This window comes from Engystomops pustulosus, chromosome 4 (assembly GCF_040894005.1).
Source record: "Engystomops pustulosus chromosome 4, aEngPut4.maternal, whole genome shotgun sequence".
Classification (NCBI taxonomy): domain Eukaryota; kingdom Metazoa; phylum Chordata; class Amphibia; order Anura; family Leptodactylidae; genus Engystomops; species Engystomops pustulosus.
This window is the reverse complement of record NC_092414.1, coordinates 193,021,507-193,044,570: the sequence shown is the minus strand read 5'-3', so window position 1 is coordinate 193,044,570 and position 23,064 is coordinate 193,021,507. Positions and strand designations below refer to the sequence as shown.

At 43.1% G+C, this 23,064-nt stretch overlaps 1 long non-coding RNA gene across 6 annotated transcripts in view; it reads left to right on the top strand.

Annotated features, from left to right (window-relative positions):
• LOC140127925 (uncharacterized) overlaps window positions 1–23,064 on the top strand; it is a 282,936-nt gene that overhangs the window by 130,268 nt on the left and 129,604 nt on the right. Inside the window, exon 3 of one of the 6 annotated variants that reach the window (XR_011855084.1) lies at window positions 4,674–4,774. The exons of the other annotated variants lie outside the window; for them this stretch is intronic. This is a non-coding gene — a long non-coding RNA (uncharacterized lncRNA). The remainder of the gene's footprint in view (window positions 1–4,673; window positions 4,775–23,064) is intronic. 6 annotated transcript variants of the gene reach the window in all.

Below are 23,064 nucleotides of genomic sequence, written 5' to 3'. Positions count from 1 at the left end.
AGGCCCTATCCACCCCCAGCTGACCAGTGGGGGTCTAATTGCTGACCACCACAGATCGCGAGAACGAGTGGTCAGTCTGACCCCTCTTCGCTCCGTCAGACTAATGGAGCAGACGACCGCGCATGACCATTGTTCTCCATTAAGTTTCTGAGTGAGATAGACAAACCCTTAAAGGATATCTACCACCAAGATGAAAGATGGTAAAACAAGCACGCTGACATACTGGTGTGTGTCCCTCTGCTCTTCTTTTAGCTTCTTATGCCTTGGTTTAAAAAAAATGCTTTCGAAATTATGCAAATGAGCCTGAGGGGCTCCGAGCTCTATTAGTGTTAATGGAGCCAGGAGCCCCTTAAACTCATTTGCATAATTTTTAAAGCATTTTTTTCCTTAAAAACAGCCGAGTGGTTGATGTCCTTCAAGGGGTTGAAAAAAATATCTCTATGATGTAAAAGTTTTCATTATTTTGCTTCCTATTGCCAAATTACACTTTACCTTCCTACAGTGTGTTGCAAAAGTATTCATACCCCTTGAAATTTTCCTTTTCCACAAACTTCAATTCATTTTACTGATGTATTTTATGTGATTTGTGAAGCGTAAGAAAAATTATACATAAATGAAAAGCAGCAGTCTCATTGTGCCTCATAGCAACATTTTGGCAGAGGCATAAAAAACTGTATGTTGTGGTAAGAAAATATACCAGGGCACCATGATGTACAGTTACATCCTGATTAAAATGAATTTAATACCATTACCCCATGCCCCCACGTAGTATAATGCCCCTTTCCTTAGGCTACATGCGCATTGCCATGAGCACAAATGGGCTACAAATAGGGGAACGTTTGTCGCCACTCCGCCTGGGTGGAGATGGGATGCTCCTCACCCCTAGAAATGGAGCTGCCAACACAATATGGGCAGGAATGGAACCTGGTCTATAATCTGTGGTGCGTTCACCCGGTGCGGTCATGGTGCAGGGAGATATTGAGGGTCATTTACTAAGGGCCCGATTCGCTGTTTCCTGCTGTGTTACCCGAATATTTCTGATTTGCGCCAATTTCCCCTGAATTGCCCCAGGATTTTGGCGCACACAATCGGATTGTGGCGCATCGGCGCCGGCATGCACGCGACGGAAATCGGGGGCCGTGGCCGAACGAAAACCCGTCGGATTCGGAAGAACCGCCGCATTAAAAAAAAAAAAAAAGTGTCGTGGGACATGCGCTTACCTTCACTCAGCCCGGCTTGGTGAACTCCAGTGCATTCAGCACAGCAGCAACACCTGGTGGACGTCGGAGGAACTGCCTTAGTGAATCGCCGGAAGACCCGAATCCACCGCAGAGAACGTGCCGCTGGATCGCGAATGGGCCGGGTAAGTAAATCTGCCCAATTGTGTGCTTAGTGCATCGTGTCCCTGTACAATAGAGGTCTATGCGGGATCTGAACTGGAAAAAATGGCTGTGTGCACTTAGCCTTTACCCCTTAAAGGGGTTGTCCGCGGCTGTAAAAAAAATACCTTGGTGGCCGGGAGGGGACTGCTTAAAAAAAATAAACATTTACTTACCTCCAGAAGCCCTGCCAGCGTTCCACACTACCAGCGTACCGTGCTACTGGTCTCTAGTCCATGTCCCATGTAGAAAAAACACAATTTTCATGTGGATGCAGTTTTTACAGCTTTCCCTGTGCTCTCCAAATGATACCGCTGCTTTATTTCTTGGGTTTGGAACGATCATAGTGATACTTGTTATTGATATTGATATTTGTTATTTGCTATTATGTTTTTATAGATTTCAAAAAATTAAAACCTTCTGCAAAAAAATTTTTTTTTCTTCATTTTTCCCTATTCTGATGCTAACAACCTTTTCATACTTCTGCATACGGATATTTATAAGGTGTCATTTTTTTGTGCTTCCATTTTGGGGATGTACGTCCTTGTGATCACTTTTTTATAAAATTTAGTTATGTGTTGCAAAATAGCGAAAAAGTGTTGTGTGGGACATGTGGGCACGCTTTTCAGTTTCACCGCAGAGATTAACCAGTTTCATATGTTAAGAGATTTGGTGTTTTGGAACGCGGAAATTCCTAAAATTTTTATGATATTACCTGTTTTTTCAGCTCTCGGGAAAGGGAGGTGATTTAACCTTTTGCCATACCACAAGGTTCTCCAATAGGCTTATCAGGCTGTGCCATCTTCATACACCCTTCACTTATACCCACAATCCGTGCTAGAACCAAGTGCAGGTGTTAACCATTTAAATGCCCCTGGCAAAGCTGCCAGGAGCATTTAAATGTGTGTAACACTGTATGAATACTTTTACAACCCTATATATTATAATAATTATTTTATTTATATAGCGCACACATATTACACAGCGCTGCACAAAGCATGACAAATCAGTCTCTGTTCCCATGGGGCTCACAATCTAATCAACCTACCAGTATGTTTTGGAGTGTGGGAGGAAACCGGAGGACCCGGAGAAAACCCACGCAAACATGGAGAGAACATACAAACTCTTTGCAGATGTTGACCTGGGAGGGAATAGAACCCAGGACCCCAGCACTGCAAGGCAGAAGCACCACCATGCTGTGTATATATATATATATTTAATAAATATTGGAAAAAGCGGGCAACACTCCAAAATTCTGGTTCAAAAGTTGGTGATCTTTATTGCAGTAAGTGACAATGTTTCGGTGTTTGACACCTTTCTCAAGCTCGAAACACCGAAACGTTGCCACTTACTGCAATAAAGATCACCAACTTTTGAACCAGAATTTTGGAGTGTTGCCCGCTTTTTCCAATATTTATGCATGTAAGGACCAAGCCAGGACCTTTGTGGGCGCTGTACCCCTCCTTCTTAGGGGTTTTACAAACTGTGCAGACTTGAATTGTACTACTCCTATCTATTTATCTACCTAACTATATATTTGAGTTCGGTTTAAAAGTAAACCACACTCTGAATGTTTACATGACAGATAACCATGTTTTAAAAAACTGTCACTTCCTCTTGAGTGTTTTTTCTGATGTTTGTGAAAGGTGATATCTTGTTGCTAGCTCTGTCCTTTTCTTTACTAGAATAATGAGGTTCTCTTTTATACACCCACAACACACACACAGGCATGTGTTTATTATTGTTGCTATAATGTTATTATTAGTTTTAGGAACATTATAGTTGTTACCTTTAATAGTTGTTGTTGGGGAATAGGAACGGGTTCTGTTATGAGGCCATCATAGCTTCCATTGATGTTAGAGCATTGTGACTGGTACAATGATATGGTCATAAAGTGTTATTCAGGCGGTCCCCTACTTAAGTACACCCGACTTACAGACGACCCATAGTTACAGACAGACCCCTCTGTCCACTGTGACCTCTGGTGTCCTCTCTGCATGCTTTACTATAGTCCCAGGCTGTAATAATCAGCTGTAAGGTGTCTGTAATGAAGCTTTACTGATCATCCTTGTCCCATTACAGCATAAAATATTTAAATCCCAATTGTCACTGGGGAAAGAAGATTGTCTGGCTCTGTTTCGACTTACATACAAATTCAACAAAGCTATGGAACCTATCTTGTACGTAACTGCCTGTATTGTCTTTGTGGCGGATATTGTTATGTTATGATCATCAGGGCTGCTTTTGTCATAATCCTTAGCGCCATGAAATGATATGAAGGCTATCTGGAGGGGATATTCCAAGGGGAATCCTTGCTGTGTGTGGGGATTGAATATTATCCTGCAGTTAGAAATCCCACCATGATAAGCCTTGCTATCATGTTTGCCTTGCTATCGTGCAGCGGGCGACACATTCAGACCGACATCTCTGTAGGATTTGCCAACATAAATGTGGCGGCTGGTGAGAGTACACACTGGAATTATAAGGAGATGGTGACTCTAGAGGAACTTTATCATTGGGCAGGCATCTTGTTTCTCCATTGGCTGTCCAAATTGTGGCTTTGTTACCTGCACAATCTGGCAGCAGTGTTCTATGCATGGGGTTTTACTATTGGGTACTGGAGTGACTTTGAGCCTTTTCATGTGACCTTTGAAAAGTTGCAATTCATAAATCCTGCCTTGCTCGGCCTTGCACTAGCCAACAGATTCGTAGGTTAGTGCCCCTTTGTTGGTTTGACATGAAATGCTCTTTGCAACTTCTTGGAATAACTTTTTGTTGCAAAAAACCTGATGTGACTTTTGTGATTTTTCGTGACTTTTTAAAACCATGATGTACCGTAGATTTGATACAGATATGAACACAGCTAAAGACAAATTTTGCCTGAGGACATTGATATATGTGTAGCTGCACACCAGTGTCGGTGTAGTTGTAATCCCCTTTTATGTATCTTGACACCCAGTATTAAGAAGCAACCAACGCTTGATAAATACAAAAAATATCGACATCTAGTGCTCAGTTTATAGTACTGTACATGTAGAAACATCTATAATAAATGGTAGAGAACATCACTCCTGTTCCCATTATTGTTTTTATACATGATATCTCAAGATATTAAATCTTCAGTGGTTTGCAATAGGTTTTTATTGAGATCCATTTAATACACATTATTTATGCTATTTATTCTGATTGTTTTTGTATTCCACTTATTTTCCTCATACACATGTTATTGTCTTGTCTTCTGATACTGAGCTTTGACTGGAATTACAGTTACCATTATTTTCCCCTTTGGCACAGAGGCCCTGATAGATATGACAGAAGAAACGGAGGATCCAGCTTTCATTAAAGATAAAACCGCCTTTATTCATCATAACATGGCATCCAACAGCAAAGTGCAGGTATGCCTGTTAGGATCGTGCACTGTTTTATCCTTAACTCCTTTCCGCACCTTGACGTGATTCTATGTCATAGGATGGGGGTCATTCCCGCACCTTGACGTAGAATCACGTCATGGCGATCGCCCGGACTATCGCGATCCCGACTGTTTAACCCTATAGACGCCGCGGTCATGGTCTATGGTGCATCGGCGCGACGATCGGCATCCTCCGTGCAGGGCACGGAGTTGCCGATCGTTACTATGGAAACTCTGAGTACCAATAAGGACCCCAGGGCTGCCTACAGTAGCTGCCTGTTAGGATCGTGCACTGTGCACGATCTAACATTGCAGCTGTCAGCCTATGAAGAATGCATAGGCTGACTGTAATATGCTGCAATAAGATTAGTGCTGCAGTATATTACAATGAACAAGTGATCAAATGATCACTTGTTCATGTCCCACCCTGGGACAAAATAAAACAGTAAAAAAAAGTTTAAAAAAACGTCCAACTAAAAAGATTATTAAAAAAGAATAAAAGTCCCCTTAAAGTCCCATCCCATGCAGTAATCAAATAAAACATAAAAAAAGGGAAAATCGCCTAAAAAACACAACATATTGGGTATCACAATGTCCGTAACAACATCACAAAAATTATTACATTTTCACATCTGACCGCATAAAAGGCGCATAAAAAGTGATCAAATATAAATGTTCTGCCCATTGTTACATGGCAATGATCAAACAAGCAAATTCCTCACAAAATGAGTTCTATATTCTGCAAAACAAGTTAACCATGAAAAAAACCATATAAATGGGGTATCGCTGTAATCGGGATGACCCATAGAATAAAGATAACACCTTATTTTTATGGTACGGTGAACGTCGGGGGGAAGAAATGCTAAAAACCATAATTAAGAATTAATGATTTTTTAACCACCACCAAAAAAAGAGTTAATAAAATCTGATTATTATTATTGAGCCCCCCTCATAAAGTTGATTTTTTACACATTGAGGGGTGTAGTTTCTGAAATGGCATGATTTATGGGGTTTTACTGCTGTTTAGGCCTCTCAAAGTCAGTTAAATCTGAGGAGGTGCCTCTAGATAAGGGTTTTGGCGATTTTCATAAAAATGAGAAAAATTGCACCCACAATACTAAACCTCCTAACAACCTAGAAAAGAGAGAGAGGATGCATAAAACACTATGCCGATATAAAGCAGACATTCCGGAAATGATAGTCATAGCACCCAAGTAACTTTATAACTATCTGCCTGAAAAGCAGAAAATGTTGAACTTTGAAAATTAATAATTTTTAGAAATTTTTGCCAAATTTAAATTTTTTTCATAACTAAACACAAAAGATGTCATCAAAACGTTTCTATTACTTTGAAGTACAATGTGTGACAGTAAAACTATCTCAAAATCCCCTGGATATGTTAAAGCGTCACAAAGTTATAACCTCCTATAATGACACAGGGCAAATTTTAAAAATCAGGCCTAAAACATTTAATTGGGGGCCCACTCAGATATTTTCACCCCTCCTTTGCTGACACCCTAGCTACGCCACAGGTCATGCTGTATAATGCCTCCCTTCCTGATGCCTCCAGACACTATACAGTGCTTCTCTTTCGCCCCACTGTGACTGGGGCATCTATGAGAGACCCAGTTACAGGGTAAAACAGCCCCCTTCTGGGGGCATGTTTCTGGGGCAGAGCTGTACATAATCGGATTAGCCCCAATAGCTCTACTTCACCCTTGCATTCTCTGTATAGTGCTACTTCAGTGCTATGCAGTGAAAAAAGGAGAAGGCAGAAATTGTAATAAACCCCTTGAAGATCCAGCTAAAGAAGCCCATACCGTCTGGAAGTGTCCCTCAGCATTTCTGTAGTTATTGTTCTAATGCCATATATCTGTACACAAAATAATCTACACAGTGATTGATCAGAGAGTGCTGCTTTGCTTTTTCTACTCCACATATTTATGTATTGAGCTTGGTTCTGGTGATGCATCTATTTAGAGAGCTTTGTTCTGGTGCTGTAGCTATGTACTGAGCTTGCTTTTGGTGCTGTATTTATATACTGCATAATAGCCCTCATACAACTCTTTTACCCTATTAAGGACGCAGCCATTGTGTAGCTTAAGGCTCAGTCCTATTTTTTGGATTCTGACTTGCGTCGCTTTATATGGTTATAACTTTTGAACTCTGTTACTTATCAAAGCAATTATGAGATTGTTTTTTCCTCACATGTTGTACTTTATTTTAGTGGTAAATTTTGGCTAATAAGTTTTGCGTTTATTTACAAAAAAAAAGAAAAAATTATGAATTTTTGGAAACATTTGCCATTTTTGAAATTCGAAATCATCGCATTTTCAGGCAGACAGATTTACCACCTACATAACTTGCTGAATAACATTTCCCATTTGTCTACTTTACATTTTCATTATTTTTGAAATGTCTGGATAATTTATTTTGATGTCATGCGGCTTACAAATCGAATATCGGTTTTCCGGATTTTCAGAATTGACTATTTTGGGGAAAAATACTGTTTTGAATGAAATTTTACATATTCAACATCAAAACCCCCCTATATAACCAACCCATTTTAAAATCTGCATCCCTCAAACTATCAGACACAGCCTTTAGGAAGATTGTTAACCCCTTGAGATGTTCATAGTAATTACATCAAAATGGAAGTGAAATTTAGAATGGTCAAATTGTGTCGGTTATACGTTCATTTAGCCTAAAATTTACCCATTTCCAAAAGATAAAAAGAGAAAACCCACCTTACAATTTGTTATGAAATTTCTCCCGATTACAGAGACCCCCCACATGTGGCCGTGACTTGTTTTATGGGTGCACGGCGAGGCGCAGAAGGGAAGGAGCGCCCTGCAGCTGCCAGGATTTTAGTTTTCTAATTGGCCCCTTTTGTAGGCTATACAATTTTTGTTTTTTTCGTTATTGGGGCCCCCAATGCCGGCTCAGCTCCTGTGCAGACCTGAACTGGCATTGTCTCTGCGCAGTAGCTGTACTGCGCTGAGCGCTATTAGCAGGATTCAGCTGAGCGCTATTAGCAGGATTCAGCTGAGCGCTATTAGCAGGATTCAGCGCAGTACAGCTAGGGCACAGAGCGCCAAGGGGTTAAAATAAAATGAAAAAGAAAAGTTGGGAGTTTAGGAGAATGAGAAGTAAGAAACGGAAATGCAAAAATGGAGCTCTCGTTTAGTAATTTTTTAACTCATTTGTGACCAAGCTTATTTGTACCTCAATAGGCATAACTCATAACTTTAGAATGCTTTAACTTACCCAGGTGATTTTGAGATTTGTAATTCAGGTTTGTGGTGAATTGTGTTTGCTATCGTTAAAATATCTGGCTTCTGCGTTGCAGCCCCATTTTCAGAAATAATTAACCGATGGAAGATTCAAAATATACAACATATGTTTTTTTTGCGGTTTGTGGATGAGATTGGTTTTGATACTATCCGCTACACCAGTACTGTATATTGCAGACAATAAAAATTACACACCTCTCCATTCTTTGTAGGTGTGGAAACTTGGCAGAATATCAAATACTTATTTTCCCTCACCCTAACCCTATAATGAAACTTCCTCATCAAGGTCTTAATTAGAGATGAGCGAACATACTCGTCCGAGCTTGATGCTCGTTCTAGCATTAGCGTACTCGAAACTGCTCGTTGCTCGGACGAATACTTCGCCCGCTCGAGAAAATGGCATCTCCCGCCGTTTTGCTTTTTGGCGGCCAGAAACAGAGCCAATCACAAGCCAGGAGACTCTGCACTCCACCCAGCATGACGTGGTACCCTTACACGTCGATAGCAGTGGTTGGCTGGCCAGATCAGGTGACCCTGGGATAGACTAGCCCCTGCCTGCGCTGCTCGGATCATTCTGTGTCTGGATGCCGCTAGGGAGAGAGCTGCTGCTGGTCAGGGAAAGCGTTAGGCTGTTCTATTAGAGTAGTGTTAGGCAGGAGTGATTCTAGAAGAACCCAACAGTCCTTCTTAGGGCTACAATAACGTTATACATTTTTTTTTTTATTTGCTTGTGGCTGGGCTTGCTGGCATTAGTAGTGCAGCTAGTACCATATTGTGAGGAATTTGCAGGGGGACTTGCTACCGTTGTGTTTAGCTCTTAGTGACACACATATCCACCTCAAACACCAAAGTGGGACAATTTATTAGGGGTTTGATTAGAATTAGGCAGAGTCTGCTGATTTTTTTTTTTTTTTTTACCTTTATTTCATTTTATAGCTCAAACTCATCTTGCAAAGCAGTGTGCTTTCAGTGTCGGCTACAAAATAGCCATAGGAGAACCCCAACGGCTTACTTAGGCCTACAATAGCGTTATATTTTCCTTTTTTTTGTTTGCTTGTGGCTGGGCTTGCTGGCATTAGTAGTGCAGCTAGTACCATATTGTGAGGAATTTGCTGGGAGACCTGCGACCGTTGTGTTTAGCTCTTAGTGACACGCATATCCACCTCAAATACCGAAGTTGGACAATTTATTAGGGGTTTGATTAGAATTAGGCAGAGTCTGCTGATTTATTATCTTTTTTTACCTTTATTTCATTTTATAGCTCAAACTCATCAGGCACAGCACAAAATCCAGTTGTGTGCTGTCAGTGTAGGTTAGAAACTAGCCATAGCAATAGGATAGCATCGTTTTGTTAAAAAAAAAAATTTAAATTTAAAAAAAAAAAAAATTAAAAGTTTACACTTTATTTTGGAAAATGTTTAACCCGAGGGCTAGGGGTAGAGGACGAGGGCGTGGACGTGGGCGTCCAACTACTGCAGAGGTCAGAGGCCGTGGTCCTGGGCGGGGTGAGACACCACCTGCTGATGAGGGAGCAGGGGAACGCCGCAGAGCTACACTCCTTAGGTTCATCATGTCTCAAGTTACTGGGACTCGTGGTAGAGCACTGTTGAGGCCAGAACAGTGCGAAGAGGTGATGTCGTGGATTGCGGACAATGCTTCTAGCCATTTGTCCACCAGTCAGTCTTCCACGCAGTCCACCCATGTCACCGAAATCAGCACTCCTCCGGCTCCTCCACCTCAGCCTCCTTCCCCCCCTAGTCTGCCCCCTCCCAGCAAAATTTGGCATTTGAACCGGCATACTCTGAGGAACTGTTTTCTGGACCCTTCCCACAGTCACAAACCACTTGTCCGGTTGCTGCTGAGCAATTTTCCGATGCCCAGGTTTTCCACCAGTCGCAGTCTGTGGGTGATGATGACATTATTGACATAGTGGAAGAAGTGTGTAAAGAGGTGTCGGACGATGAGGAGACACGGTTGTCAGACAGTGGTGAAGTTGTTGTCAGGGCAGGAAGTCCGAGGGGGGAGCAGACTGAGGGATCGGAGGATGATGAGGTGACAGACCCAAGCTGGGTTAATAGGCCGGGTGAACACAGTGCTTCTGAGACGGAGGCGAGTCCTATAGCAGAACAGGTTGGAAGAGGCAGTGGTGGGGCCAGATGGAGAGGCAGGGCCAGAGCTGGTGCATCAGCGCCAAATGTTGCCCGTAGTCAAGCTCCCGTGGCGAGGGCTAGATTTTCAGAAGTCTGGAGGTTCTTTAAAGAAACACCGGATGACCGACGGACTGTGGTGTGCAACCTTTGCCAAACCAGGATCAGCAGGGGTTCCACCACTACTAGCTTAACTACCACCAGTATGCACAGGCATATGAATGCTAAACACCCCACTCAATGGCACCAAGCCCGTTCACCTCCGGCTGGGCACACCACTGCTCCTTCCCCTGTGTCATCTGCTAGTCAGCCCCCTTGCCCAGGACCACGGCCCAAACACCTCCCGTGCGAAAACCCCATCTTCGCCTCCACGATCCTCCACAGCATCCACCAGCGTTCAGCTCTCCATACCCCAGACGCTGGAGCGCAAAAGGAAGTATAGCGTAACCCACCCACACGCCCAAGCCCTCAACGTCCACATCTCCAAGTTGCTTAGCCTGGAGATGCTGCCCTATAGGCTGGTAGAGACCGAGGCCTTTCGAAACCTCATGGCGGCGGCCGCCCCTTGGTATTCGGTCCCCAGCCGCTACTACTTTTCCCGATGTGCCGTCCCAGCCCTGCACAAGCATGTGTCAGAGAACATCATCCGTGCCCTGACCAACGCCGTTTCTGACAAGGTCCACCTGACCACGGACACGTGGACGAGTGCTGCCGGGCAGGGCCACTATATATCGCTGACGGCACATTGGGTTAACTTGGTGGAGGCTGGGACCGAGTCTGACCCTGGGGCTGCTCATATACTGCCGACGCCGAGGATTGCGGGGCCTACCTCGGTCCAGGTCTCAAAGGCCTACTATGCCTCCTCCTCCTCCCACCCCTCCTCCACCTCTTCCTCCTCCGAATTACCATCCCTGGGCATGGCGCCATCAGTCGGTAGCTCTAGGCACAGCAGCAGTGCCATCGCTAAGCGACAGCAGGCGGTGCTCAAACTGCTGAGCCTAGGCGATAAAAGGCACACCGCCCAAGAGCTATTACAGGGCATCACGGCGCAGACTGATCTGTGGCTGGCACCGCTGAACCTGAAGCCAGGCATGGTTGTGTGTGACAACGGCCGTAACCTGGTGGCGGCTCTGCAACTCGGCAGACTGACACATGTGCCATGCCTGGCCCATGTGTTAAATCTCATAGTTCAGCGTTTCCTCAAGACATACCCCAATCTGTCTGATTTGCTCACGAAGGTGCGCCGCATCTGTGCGCATTTCAGGAAGTCCAGCACAGATGCTGCCACTCTCAGGGCAGCGCAGCGCCGCCTCCAACTGCCCGCTCACCGACTGTTGTGCGACGTGCCCACGAGGTGGAATTCAACATTAACCATGTTATCCAGAGTTTATCAGCAGCGCAGAGCGATTGTAGACTGCCAGACTGTCAGGTCAGTCAGCTTCCTCAAGTCTACAATGAGGAGTGGACGTGGATGTCTGATATCTGTCAGGTGCTGAGTAACTTTGAGGAGTCAACACAGATGGTCAGTGGCGATGCCGCCATCATCAGCCTCACCATCCCGCTGCTTGGCCTGTTGAAAAACTCTCTGGTCAGCATGAAGTCGGAAGCTTTGCGCTCGTCACAAGAGACGGGGGAAGAAGATTCCCTTGTTGATAGCCAAACCACCCTTAGGTCTGTTTCTCAGCGCATATCGGAGGAGGTGGAGGAGGAAGAGGAGGAGAATGTTGGCGAGACAGAAGAGGGGACCATTGTTCAGTCCTTCACTGTTCAGCGTGTATGGGCAGAAGAAGAGGAGTTGGAGGAGGAGGAAATGGACAGTCAGGCCAGTGAGGGGAGTGAATTTTTGTGCGTTGGGACTCTGGCGCATATGGCAGATTTCATGCTAGGCTGCCTATCCCGTGACCCTCGCGTTCAAAGAATTTATTCCAGCACCAATTACTGGGTATTCACTCTCCTGGACCCACGGTACAAGCAAAATCTTTCCACTCTCATCCCTGGAGAGGAAAGGAGTGTGAGAATGCATGAAAACCAGCAGGCCCTGGTGCACAAGCTGAAACATTATTTCCCTTCTGACAGCGCTAGCGGCAGAGGGCGTACTTCTGCGGGACAAGTAGCGAGGGAGAGTAGGCGACCAGGCAGCTTGTCCAGCACTGGCAGGGGTACGCTTTACAAGGCCTTTGCCAGTTTTATGTCACCCCAGCAAGACACTGTCACCTGTCCCCAGTCTCGGCAGAGTAGGGCTGATCTTTACAGAAAGATGGTGAGGGAGTACGTAGCTGACCATACCATCGTCCTAAATGATCACACAGCTCCCTACAACTACTGGGTTTCAAAGCTGGACATGTGGCACGAACTGGCGCTGTACGCCTTGGAGGTTCTTGCCTGCCCTGCCGCTAGCGTGTTGTCCGAGCGGGTTTTCAGTGCAGCTGGTGGCATCATCACCGATAAGCGTACACGCCTGTCGACTGACAGCGCTGACAGGCTGACGCTTATCAAGATGAATAAAGCCTGGATTTCTCCGGATTTTCATTCTCCAACAGGTGAAAGAAGCTTAACCTGAATAATGTATGCACTCCTCCTCCTCATTGTCCTCCTTCTCCTCCTCTTTGTACACTAAAGCATAGGAAACTGGCTATTTTTTGCCAGGGCCAACTGGCTCTAGCTATAGTACTCTATGTATTTGATTTTTCTGGAGGGCCACCTACCCGGTCCTCTGTTTAAAGCAATTTTTGGGAGTGCCACATACAGGCACTAAATCTATTTAATTTTTCTGGAGGACCACCTACCTGCTCCTCTGGTTTGAAAACTTTTTTGGACTGCCACATACAGGCACTCAATTTATTTAATTTTTCTGGAGGACCCCCTACCTGCTCCTCTGGTTTGAAAACTTTTTTGGACTGCCGCATACAGGCATTCAATGTATTTAATTTTTCTGGAGGACCACCTACCTGCTCCTCTGGTTTGAAAACTTTTTTGGACTGCCACATACAGGCACTATCCAAATTAAATTGTCTCCATAGCAGCCTCCACATGTCGTCTTTTTAGCTGGCTCCACACGTTGTCTCCATTGCTACCTCCACACGTCATCGCCATAGCTGCCTCCAAAAGTCGTCCATATAGCTGCTTCCATACATTGTCTCCTTATCAAACGAACTGTGTCAGGCAGAATTTTGGGTTGTTTTCATGGATTCCACATCAAACTTGTTAACTTTGTCGCCACCCTGCTGTGTAATCCACAAAATATACTGGCAAACTTTTATCATTTACCGATATTATTTCAGCGCTTCTTGCGCATCTGTTTACATTCCCCTCACCCGCCATATCCCAAACTTATAAGAACGCTACTACACTTGATCTTATACAAAAGGTTCTTAGAAGTGCTGTTTGGGGAGTAGCCTAGAGACAGGGGCTTGGATTGGCGAAAGCTCGCCTGGCAGCGGAGCGCCAGCTCCATCTCAAGATCCAACTAACATAGTTTTAACTGCAGCACCTTTAATCTACTACTAGTTCACTGCCTCCATACATCGTCCCCTTATCAAACGAGCTGTGTCGGGCAGAATTTTGGGTTGTTTTCATGGCTTTCACATCAAACTTGTTAACTTTGTCGCCACCCTGCTGTGTAATCCACAAAATATACTGGCAAACTTTTATCATTTACCGATATTATTTCAGCGCTTCTTGCACATCTGTTTACATTCCCCTCACCCGCCATATCCCAAACTTATAAGAACGCTACTACACTTGATCTTATACAAAAGGTTCTTAGAAGTGCTGTTTGGGGAGTAGCCTAGAGACAGGGGCTTGGATTGGCGAAAGCTCGCCTGGCAGCGGAGCACCAGCTCCATCTCAAGATCCAACTAACATAGTTTTAACTGCAGCACCTTTAATCTACTACTAGTTCACTGCCTCCATACATCGTCCCCTTATCAAACGAACTGTGTCGGGCAGAATTTTGGGTTGTTTTCATGGATTCCACTTCAAACTTGTTAACTTTGTCGCCACCCTGCTGTGTAATCCACAAAATATACTGGCAAACTTTTATCATTTACCAATATTATTTCAGCGCTTCTTGCGCATCTGTTTACATTCCCCTCACCCGCCATATCCTAAACTTATAAGAACGCTACTACACTTGATCTTATACAAAAGGTTCTTAGAAGTGCTGTTTGGGGAGTAGCCTAGAGACAGGGGCTTGGATTGGCGAAAGCTCGCCTGGCAGCGGAGCGCCAGCTCCATCTCAAGATCCAACTAGCATAGTTTTAACTGCAGCACCTTTAATCTACTACTAGTTCACTGCCTCCATACATCGTCCCCTTATCAAACGAGCTGTGTCAGGCAGAATTTTCAGGTGTTTCACCAGATACATAGTGGAACTCGGCCCATCTGTCGCGGCCATGCTGGAGACCTGAAGTTGCAATCATAGCAGCGCAATATGGATGCCCCATACTGTCGCTCTTAATCATGGAACCATTTCCGTAAAAACAATTAAAAATAGAACCACTATGCTATTCCATTATTCCTAGGTGAAATATTCAAACGACCCGGCCTGATTTGAAAATGATAAGTAAACGCTTCTGGCCCCCAGGCCCATTTTGGGTGCGGAGGAGCCGAGAGACAGGGGCTTGGACAGGCGAAAGCTCGCCTGGCAGTGGACCGCCAGCTCCATCCCAAGATTAGGCAGCCTCAGAGGCATCCATGCATGCTGCCCCTGCTGTTTCCTGTCCATTTTGCCTCCACGATCCTCCACAGCGTCCACCAATGTCTCATTTCAACTCTCTATACCCCAGACGCTGGAGCACGAGAGGATATGCAGCACATCATCCCCTTATCAAACGAGCTGTGTCAGGCAGAATTTTCAGGTGTTTCACCAGATACATAGTGGAACTCGGCCCATCTGTCGCCGCCATGCTGGAGACCTGAAGTTGCAATCATAGCAGCGCAATATGAATGCACCATACTGTCGCTCTTAATCATGGAAGTCGTCTCCATGGCTGCCTCCACATGTCGTCCCCTTATCAAAAGAACTGTGTCAGGCTCATTTTTCGGGTGTTTCACCAGATACGTTATGGAACTTGGTCACTATGTCGCCACCATGCTGTGTTATCGACTAATTATACCATCAACCTTTTGTTCACATAGGAAATCATTTCACCTCCTTTGGTGAAACCTGAGTCCATTTAGGGTATGTCGCCATGACACTCTCTAGCCTGCCACTGCTGCCGCTGCCTCTGCATGCCGTCCCCTATAGTGTCAGGGTCAATTATTGGATGTTTTAGATGCTATCTAGCCTCATTCGGTCACTCTGTCATGGCCATGCTGTTGCCCATAATTTTGGCATAATGGTGCGATTAAGCAGCCTCAGAGGCATCCCTGCATGCTGCCCCTGCTGTTTCCTGTCCATTTCCGTGGTGTTTCCATCCTTTTCTGAGGTTCCCAGGTGTTTGGCCAAGCTTCCCTGTGCAGAGCCTTGGTCCCCTTGAAAAATGCTCGAGTCTCCCATTGACTTCAATGGGGCTCGTTATTCGAGACGAGCACTCGAGCATCGGCAAAAGTTCGTCTCGAATAACGAGTACCCGAGCATTTTAGTGCTCGCTCATCTCTAGTCTTAATCCCATCCCATAAAGCGATGCATAAAAAGATTCTTAAATAGGCTTTTTCCACTTAGATCTGCTCTCCTCTCACTTTCCCCTCTGGTGGAGAAGAAGTAAAACCGAACCCGAGTTGTTACTGTCTTGATCAAAGGCACCACTGCATCCTGCAATCACTGTAACAGGCAGTGGTTTGCTGCTATTGAAGTGATATGGATCAGAGGTGGGATAACGCTATTTGTTGGATTGGATGGGTCCAAAGGTGCCATCAAGTGAAACAGGAGGGTTAGTAACACTATCTGTAAGTCAACGTTTCACGGGAGAGCTACATGAGCCAGACATTCCCTCTAATACCGCTGTGCTATTAAGCAGCACCAGGGCCCATGGTACCAAATCTGCACAAGGTAGGTCACATTTAGGCCAACAATAATGGCGTTGAGGTTAGTTCTGGTCAACTGGTAGGTTGAAAGCCTAAATGGCCAAATAAATCAGTTTAAATCTATCCCTACTATCCCACCATAACTCGAGTGAGGACATTAGTGGGAAGTGAGGAGGTTCTGTATTTGAACTAATTGAACACAAGTATTACGGTAGCTCTGATGGCAGTATGGTGCTGGAAAACCAGTGACCGGAGATCCAATATCCATAATTTGTTCCAGTCACTACATGTCTTGTGCTAAGCTGAACTAGCAAATAAATGATACAAGTAACAGTGATATACACAGTACTGTACAAGCCTATAATCGTATAGTTTACAAAACAAACTTTTTTTTTACCAATAAAAATATTACAGTATATAGAAATGGAAAATGTTGTTTTTTCCCCCATCATTTTCACCATATGTGTCCTGAAAGAAATATCAAATATACCTAGGTTGAATGTGAAAGTGAAAATTGCATTAAAAACTGGTAACATGACAGATAAGGACATTCTCATTGGATGCAAATTTCTTTTAAAAGTAAAAATTCTTAATAAAACAAATAATCAAAAAAAGTCTTGTATACCTCCACAGTAATGTCACAATTATCACATTGCTTGTTTGGAAAATATAAAACTTGGAGCCATTAAGGAGAAGCACAAAATATGGATGAATGTCAGCAGATTTATTGAGCCGTATGCAACAGAATTCTAGTGGAATTTATGTCAAATTACGCCTAAAATTTCCTGCACAACATTTGTCAAGGGTTGTTTTTTGACTAGTACAACAAAAGTGACATAGTCTCTGGAAAGGGGGCAGAGCTGCACAGAAAAATGTCCATGTACACAAAATTACGTAAATGCGCCATTTTTTTGTTGCAGTCGGATGTTGCTAAGTACATTTTATGATGCAGCATTTATAGATTTGGTGCAGCATAAGGCTGTGTAGTCCATCTGTGCACATCCTTACTTTGCGACACTTTGGATAAATCTGCCAAATTTTGTCTGGTCCTGAAGAAGCATAACACTGTGAGCCTATAACACTGTGAGCCTTTAACACTGCGAGCCTAAATCGGCTAAAGCACCAACTCTTGATGAAAATAACAAAACATTGACATCTAGTGCTCGCTGTACAGTACTGTGCATGTATAGCATCTGTAACCGCACAAAAATATCAGATTGTGTTTGCAATTGATATTACAGTATATTCATAACGTTGCCAGCTATTTTAGAAGTAAATTCTTAATTTCAAATGCTTTGTTTTATTTTTTTTTCAACGTTTTACATGGTTTTACTGTTTTTATTGTCAATATAGGATAGTTCAACTCTAGGGGGTCTGATCATTGAGACTGTACACTGCATTGCAACTGTTGCAGTATGAGGAGACTTTACCCATCTGTTACAGTCTGTCTCTAGCACACTGGAACAGACACAGCTGAATGACAGGCCTTGGTGTTGCAGAGAGACTCTCGGCTGTCCTTTATAACGCAACGGATGGCAGCAAACACCCTTGTCATACATCCCTAACCACAATGTAACTTATAGATCTGTCATTTGTCGTTAAGGTAATAATGTTGTGTTAATTTCTTTTTTTAACCCCAGGGCCTCCATTGTAATGGAAGGTAGTTCTTATAAAAGTGCAATCTATTGCAATAAGTCAATAAAGATGACAGTCCCTGTGTTCCTTTATTTAATATTTATTATTTATTTTATTTGGTATTAGGTAGCTGATATAGGATTACCGGAACCTTTATAAAAAATTCTAAGAAAGGCAAAAGTAGTAGCACTTGAGAAAAAAATGTAGATTTTTATTCATGTATCTGAGCTACTACCAAAAATTAACATGTTAAATAGTATTAATTTCTGATTAGTTCACCCCTTTGTTTACTCGATGTTACTAATTGAATATGAATTTTAACTCGTCAGTCACTTTTCAACAAACATTTCAGAAATAAAGTTCAAAAACTAAAATACATCTTTTACAGTGCTTCTATCTCCACTTACTTTGGCACATGCAAAAAAATTCAGATCACCCCCCCCCACACTTTGTACATTACATATATAAACAAAAAGATCATAAACACACTAGAATATATAAGAAAGTAATTTAATATTGTGAACATAATAAAGGTGGTCCCCTACTTAAGGACGCCCGACTTACAGATGACCAATAGTTACAGACGGACCCCTCTGCCCACTGTGACCTTTGGTGAAGCTCTCTGGATACATTACTATAGTCCCAGACTGTAATGATCAGCTATTCTTATACTTTATTAATAATCTTTGGTCTCAGTACAGCAAAAAATGTTGAAACTACAATTGTCACTGGGTCAAAAAAAATTTGTCTGGAACTACAATTATAAAATATACAGTTTCGACTTGCATACAAATTCAACTGAAGAACAAGCCTATGGACCCTATCTTGTACGTAACCCGGGGACTGCCTGTAATAGAAATAAACTTCTAAGCAATATTTTGCTACATAAAGACAGATCAAAAGGTCATATATTTACCGAAGTGGTATCGACAAAGCCCCACAAAGTTGACTTGTAATTTAATAATAATTAATAATAATTCCTTTATATTGAGCACACAGATTACGCAGCACTGCACAGAGTTTGCCAAATAAGTCCCTGTCCCCAGTGGGGCTCACAGTATGTTTTGGAGTGTGGGGGGAAACCAGAGGACCCGGAGGAAACCCACGCAAACACTGAGAGAACATACAAACTATTTGCAGATGTTGCCTTGCAGCGCTGGGGTCCTGGGTTCAAGTCCCATCCAGGTCAACATTGGCAAAGAGTTTGTATGTTCTCTACATGTTTGATTGGGTTTCCTCCGGGTTCTCCGGTTCCCACCCACACTCCAAAACATACTAGTAGGTTGATTAGATTGTGAACCCCATTGGGGACAGGGACCGATTTGGAAAGCTCTGTGCAGCGCTGCAGAATCTTTGTGCGCTATATAAATAAAGGAATTATTATGTTGAACTGGAAGGGACTTGAACCCAGGACCCCAGCACTGCAAGGCTGTAGAGCGAACCACTGAGCCACACAATACAGCTTCCCAATACATTGCATGGAAGATGAAATTATGTATAAGTATAATTTGCCCAACATGCAAAACTTTATAAATGATGGGGAAAGGAGCTAAGCCATAAAAAAAAAATAGGTAAACTTAACTAAATTACCAAGTGCTCTAATCACACATAGATTCCTGAGTGCCGTCTTGATGTGGCAACATCCTTCGAAAAATGTATTTTAATGTTGACAGATGTCCTTTGATATTGAACTTTGCATTCAATTTTTTTCGTAAAATATCAATGTACTGTAAAACTGTGGTAGCAAAAAAATAATAAAATATAAAGTGATATAATTGCATATCCTTACTTCCCCTTTGCTAAACTTCCTGTTCTTCATTCTGAAGAAGCCCTTTTAAACAGTGGTTTTGTGGTGGGGTGAAACATTATTTTTCTGTCTATATTGAAACAGGAAAATGAGAAGGTTTCTATCATTGCACATCTAGCAACTGCATTCAAATGTATGCATGGTCATAGAAAGTTCTGCTGGGTCAACTGGTACCTGGTATAACTGACTTACTCTCCATGCTACCTAGGATAGTTTGTCTTACTACCATCACTACCAGTGCAAATGAATATCCCTCTTCATAAGGCCTCTTATGGGAGCTGCCTTACAAGGTAGCTAAAAGAGGCGTGGTTTTCCTTATCCCATCTTGGAAAATTTAGCATATTTTCCCAGTATCCCTCTTTCAATCACAGGAACTGGACAAGCTGTACAAAGGTTGTAATGTTCTGTACTCCTTTGCTACTTAGACAGCTGGCAGTACTACTTCTAAGCCTTGTAGCAGATGAGAAGCACACTTAGGTAATTGGGGATCACTCCGAAAAGTAATACATTCTCCATAATTTAGCATACATCATTAAAACTACAATACTTGCTCTTGCATTTCCTGTAGATGAGTACAGGCAGTCCCCAGGTTACGTACAACATAGATTTATTGGGTTTCTACTTAAAGTGAACCTGTCACCAGGAGACCCATTTTTAGCACTCCCCCATTCCCCACAGAGCATAGTACATACACTGCCAAAGTGTTTTTGTATAAAAAATTGGTTTTACAGAAAAAAAGATAAGTTAAATTGTACCTTTCTTTAGCATCTGCTGTGTGACTAGGCAGTTGCCAAAAGGGAGGGGCTGGAAAGGAGCAGTTCCCCACCCCCCACCCTTGGGGAACAGCTACTCAATGTGACCTTTTCAAATATATGAAAACACCCATCACTTGGCTTAGCGACGTCCCCTGCTCCTCTACAGCCAATCCCGAGTGAGGGGAGTTATTCATATATTTGAAAAGGTCACATGTTTCCCAAGGGCGGGGGGGGGGGGACTGCTCCTTTCCAGACCCTCCCAAAAGGCAACTGCCTAGTCACACAGCAGATACAAAAACACTTTGGCAGTGTATGTACTATGCTCTGTGGGGACTGGGGGAGTGCTAAAAATGGGTCTCCTGGTGACAGGTTCCCTTTAAGTTGAATTTGTATGTAAGTCGGAACTGTATATTTTATAATTGCAGCACCAGACCAGACCAATTCTTATTTGTCCCAGTGACAATTGGATTTTCAAAATTTGTTGCTTTAACCCCTTAACGCTCTGCGCCGTAGCTCTACGGCGCAGAGGTATAAGGGCTGTATGAAGAGGGCTCACGGGCTGAGTCCTCTTCATACAGAGGTGGGGGTTTTTGCATATTGCACAAAACCCCCACCGCTAATAACCGCGGTCGGTGCTTGCACCGATCGCGGCTATTAACCCTCTAAACGCCGCCCGCAAAGTCGCGGGCGGCGTTTAAAAGACGGCGGCGCGTGGGCGTCGCCATCTTTTTTTCGATCGCCACGCCCCCGAACGTCATCGGGGGGCGGCGATCGGTTGCTATGGTAGCCTCGTGTCTTCTTTTGACACGAGGCTATCTGGCAGCTGCAGATTCGTTACAATGAGCCAGTGGCTCATTGTAATGAATGTGCTGCAAAAATGCCATATATTGCAATACAGAAGTATTGCAGTATATGGTAGGAGCGATCTGACTATCTAGGGTTAATGTACCCTAGATGGTCTAAAAGATAGTGAAAAAAAAAATAAAAAAAAAAGTTTAAAAAATAAAAAAAATTAATAAAATATTAAAAGTTCAAATCACCCCCCTTTCCCTAGAACGGATATAAAACATAATAAACAGTAAAAATCACAAACATATTAGGTATCACCGCGTCCCAAAATGCCCGATCTATCAAAATATAAAAACGGTTACGGCCGGCGGTGACCTCCGAGGCGGGAAATGGCGCCCAAATGTCCGAAATGCGACTTTTACACCTTTTTACATAACATAAAAAATGAAATAAAAAATGATCAAAATGTCGCACAGACCTCAAAATGGTAGCAATGAAAACGTCGCCTCATTTCACAAAAAATGACCCCTCCCCCAGCTCCGTGCGCCAAAGTATGAAAAAGTTATTAGCGTCAGAAGATGGCAAAAAAATTTTTTTCTTTTTTGTACACATTCGTTTAATTTTTTAAAATGTATTAAAACACAATAAAACCTATATAAATTTGGTATCACCGCGATCGCACCGAACCAAAGAATAAAGTAGGCGTATTATTTGGAGCGAAGAGTGAAAGTCGTAAAAACTGAGCCCACAAGAACGTGACGCACGTGCGTTTTTTTTTCAATTTTTCCACATTTGGAATTTTTTTTCAGCTTCGCAGTACACGGCATGTTAAAATAAATAACATTACGGGAAAGTAAAATTTGTTACGCACAAAATAAGCCCTCACACAGGTCTGTACACGGAAAAATGAAAAAGTTATGGATTTTTGAAGTTGGAGAGCGAGAAATGAGCCGGAAAACCCTCCGTCCTTAAGGGGTTAAAGGGAAGAAGGATTATCAATAAAACCTCATTACAGACACCTTACAGCTGATCATTGCAGTCTGGGACTATAGTAACATCCAGAGACTTCACCAGAGGTCACAGTGACCAGAAGGTCCGTCTGTAACTAGGGGTCGTCTGTAAGTCAGGTGTCCTTAAGTAGGGGACCACCTGTACTAGATTTGTCACATGGAAAACCTGGGGCGAAACTGGAAGAAGAGGGAAGTGCAATGGTCCACGTGCTGAGGACATGGTTTTCGTTCACCAACTGCTTCATTAGCATACAGAATGAACTGGTAATATCTTAGAAATAACATAATGGACCAAAATAATACATTCCTGTTGAATATTACTGTGCATTTCTCAACAACATGCTGCAAGAAGATGCAGACTCCCTTTAAAGGGGACCTGTCACCCCCCAAAAAGACCCCCACCAAATATGTCCCATAATCCTCCCCCCAGCCCCTTTCTATTCATACTATTTATTAAAAAAATTATGTTGCGAAGGTTTTAATCGATCCAACCTTTTACCAAATAAGAGGTCCGATCCTCGTATCTTGTGAGCTGCAGTATGTTACTCTGTCGCACTGATGAAAATGTTCAGGAATGGTTTGGGAAATTTTAAGAAGATTACATTACATTTTGAGGGACACTCAGCTTTCATGTGATTTTGAAAGGCCTAAATAATAGTAAAACCCCAGAAATTACCCCACTATAGAAACTTCACCCCTCAACGTATGTAAAACAACTTAGTTAAGTCTATTAACCCTTTAAGTGTTACACATGGGTTAAAACAATATGGACCTGCGATTTTAGAAACTTTTGAATTTTTTTAGAAAATACATTCTTTTAGGTCAAAACTGACTGTTTCATAGTAAATATAATGATGAAATGCTCTGCAAAGT